The sequence below is a fragment of the Antennarius striatus genome, chromosome 20, assembly GCF_040054535.1.
Source record: "Antennarius striatus isolate MH-2024 chromosome 20, ASM4005453v1, whole genome shotgun sequence".
Taxonomy (NCBI): Eukaryota; Metazoa; Chordata; class Actinopteri; order Lophiiformes; family Antennariidae; genus Antennarius; species Antennarius striatus.
This window is the reverse complement of record NC_090795.1, coordinates 4,114,555-4,118,545: the sequence shown is the minus strand read 5'-3', so window position 1 is coordinate 4,118,545 and position 3,991 is coordinate 4,114,555.

Here is a 3,991-nt window from a genome sequence, read left to right as displayed (position 1 = left end):
GGCTTCAGACACATGTGGATGCAATGGTTTCCGCTTGTGCTTGCAAGGTGACTGCAACCTGGTCATGTACGATGAAAATGACGGTGCGGTGTGGAGCACAAAAACTGACAGATTGGAAGCCAACATGTGTCGCCTGCAGCTGACCGATGACGGCAAACTGGAGCTGTACAGGGAGGCGCAAAAAATCTGGAGGTCTGATTACTGCTCTGGAAAAAAAATGTGAAAATTTATGGTGACATGACAAAAGTCATCTTTACAAGGAAACATGAATTGAACCCTGGTCTGTGGCATGGAATCAAATAAAATTAAATGTTTCACTTCTACTGATTTTTTTTTCTTTATTTGAAAGCATTTCTGACATGTTTTTATCAAATAATACATAATTTGTCAGAATTAATGCTGGTGTTCAAACAGTAGCAGGAGTCTGAGCGACAACGTAGACAAACAAATAACTCAACAGATCAATTAATTAAAACATAAGTAAAACTCAAGCTTCACTTGCAGCAGTGTTGTCACAAAATTCTCAACTTTAAATTATTTTCAGAATTTATCTCAGACTCCATCACAGAATTGAGTTGTAAATTTGGAAATTCAAATATCAAGTCACACTTTGGGTTAATATTTTAATGTTCTTATGGTTTTCATACCTTTTAAAAACAAGAGACTACAGTATTTAGATCAAGCATGTCCAAAGTCCATCATAGATTTTATTTGCCCCTTGCGCTTTGTATAAAAATTTAAGCATATAGTTCCATTTCTCAGCTGATGGAGGCAGTATCGTGTAAGTATGTCAACTAACATAAACCTTCAAAGAAGAAGAAGCCTGACTGGTGGACCAATCACAGCCCATGTTGTGGAGAACTCTGCAGGTGTTTGCAGCCAATGAAATTTGCTCTGCAGGAAGTAGATTAAGGAAAGTTGACAAAGTTGACCCTGCTGTCACCTGAAGGAGCTACTGGAGCTGCAGTGTGACACTGACTCCCAAAGCAACACCTGCAGCTCTTTCTCATGTCTTTTTACTGGCAGCTGAATTGGGACAAGTTTCCAGAGATGCACACATTCACAAAGAAAGTCTTCAGCTGGTTTGGCTTCATGTATTTGTGTGATCAGACTCTGTCTGTTAGGAACTTGAACAAGAACAGAACATTTATGTTCATCTTTGACTGCTTTAAAAACATTGTCGTCAGGGACTGTCGGAGTTCAGACACATCCAAATGATCAAACCTCCTTACAAAACGTTTGGACACCTATGATTTAGATTGATGTTTCTGGACATAAATTATATATTAGGTGATGTCATTATCTTATATTACATATAATCTAACCGTGTGTTTAAATGCCTGCAAACACATTTACTTGTGATGTTTTTGTTCTTTTGAACATATTAACTTGTACTACAGGTGTGAAGCCACATTACAAAGATTTTCTTACTATTTGGAAAGTTCTTATGTTAAATTCTAAAACTGAAGACAATAAAAAATTTTTTTAAAACAATGCAAATGTACTGTAAATGAGTGTTTGTGTAGGGGTTGTCCCTAATCCAAACAACTTCCTGAACATCCTGCTAATCATACTGTTATTTAAAACCTGCATCCCTGTCACAGATGTGACCAGATTGCTTTCTATTCTTCTACTATTCATTCTCTTGCTGAGACTTGACAGAAATATGGGGAAATGTGCTTATGGGTATCAATAATTTACCAGTTAGTGCCACATTAAACTACTCTGACCATTGTAAATGCCATGCTTGATTACTTTCAAGTACTTTCATATCATTTCAAACAAGGCACTTGGCAAGTGATGAAGAGTTTCACAGAGTTTCCCCAAAGTAAAAACTTCCTCTTGAGAAGACTATCTCAACTTCCTGGAGCACTTAAACTGATTAGTGTTTGTGTGTGTGTGTGTGTGTGTGTGTGTGTGTGTGTGTGTGTGTGTGTGTGTGTGTGTGTGTGTGTGTGTGTGTGTGTGTGTGTGTGTGTGTGTGTGTGTTTTGTTGCAGTGACTACAAGAAGTAGGAGAAAAACAGTCTGACATCCAAAATATCTATCTATCTATCTATCTATCTATCTATCTATCTATCTATCTATCTATCTATCTATCTATCTATCTATCTATCTATCTATCTATCTATCTATCTAACTAACTAACTAATCTATCTGTCACAGACAAAGTTTCCATCATCCTGCAAGGCTGGTAAATATGAATAAATGTGAACAAATGCTTGTGATTCTAGAAAAACAAATAAAGCTGTGTTATTGAACCGCACAATAAAACATCCTATCATTATATATGCCATTATCTTTTCTGCTTCTTTCACCAAGACTAAAAATAAATGACTTCACGAATATCACTGCTGAAAATTTCACTCTTACAAGATGGCCTCTGGTGTGTTCAAACCAGAACCACTAGATGGCCAACAAAGATTATATTATCTGCAACGGTTCCCATGATACACACAAGTGTATAATTCTGTACTGGGTAATCTGGTTTGAGAACCGTTTTTAATCTGGATTGTGCTCAAACTGATGCATAACTGGTTATAGTTTATTCAGTAATTGGAATAAATTAAATTTGACATAAGCCTTCAGGACTCCTGTCATGAAAGGATTTTCTTTTTTATCAATTTTATCATTTCACTTTAAATTTTTGCTGACTGTCACTTGCTGCCTGACTGTAAACAGTCTTCGTTGTTGGTGTTAAATGTTCTAGTGATCACTAACCAATGGATGCTGAACAATTTGATAATTTAAAACAAAATGCTTCTCCAGATATTCATGGACTGGGATATAATAAATCATAGATATTCACTCTTTATGTGCCAATTAATGTTCATCATTAGTTAGTGAAGTTTAATATCAGCTGGTTTTTATTGGTAATTTGCTTTCCTGTCACTCAGTGACCCTCCAAACTGCGGTTTATTAGACCACAGGCGCTCCTTATGAAGGTACAAAAGGTGCTTTATCTTTTTATTAACATGTGAAGCAGTCAGACTCTTGTCAGACCTGCTCTGGCTTAGGTTCTGGTTCTAGTGACTGCTGCAGTGTTCTCAGCTTGAATGCAGATTTTGTTAGTTTGGGTTTATGTCGCAATAAACTTAACACTTTGACATACTCAGAGAAATAATGCATTATGATATACTCAGACATACAACACGTCAGGGCGTGCTTGGCATTAAATTATGACATTAACACTTCCTGATAGGAGTTGTATTTCCACGGTGTATTTAGCTGTCAAAAATCATGATAACAACGTTTGCTGTGTTCAGTAGAGGGACCAAAAAGGGGGAAGGAAGGAGGTCTGATTAGCCACCGGAGTCAGGGGGGGTCTGGTGGCTGACTTGTTAGTAACCATAGGGGATTAAACTGAAAATATACTCATATATAGCACATATTGCTGTATAAGAGTCCACACAGATTTCAGAAGGTAGAACGTAAGAAACTCCCACGTCTCTGTGATGTCCCTGAACGCCTCAGTTTGGGAGCACAGTCCAGGTGAGCTACCGAAGGCCCAGGGGCCCTGACTCACACACACTGACATTTCTTGTAGGCGAGTCAATTAATTTATCAGACAGAGGTGTCTAACAGCCATAAAAATGTATAAAATGATTTCACAGACACACAACTTAACCACAATAACACACAAGAACATCCAGCAAGGCGGCCGAGCAGAGTCCATATCGCTGTTAAAATCTAATCTGAATTCAAACAATGCTTGTTTGACCTGGGTTAAAGAGAGAAAAGAGAAACACACACAAATCACTCTGTTTCTTCAGGATCTATTAAGAACCAATCGATCATCTCTCAGTTTCGGTATCTATATATTTTGAAGGAGAGATGTGTGACTGGGCTTTTCCATGCAATGAAGCCAGTTTTTCCACAAACACCTCATGTCTGCAAGGTATTTGAAGTTATACTTCACAGCTTTGTGCACACATCATTTCATAACACAAAGTGGAGACTTTTGCCATTTGGAACAGTTTCTTTTTTTATTT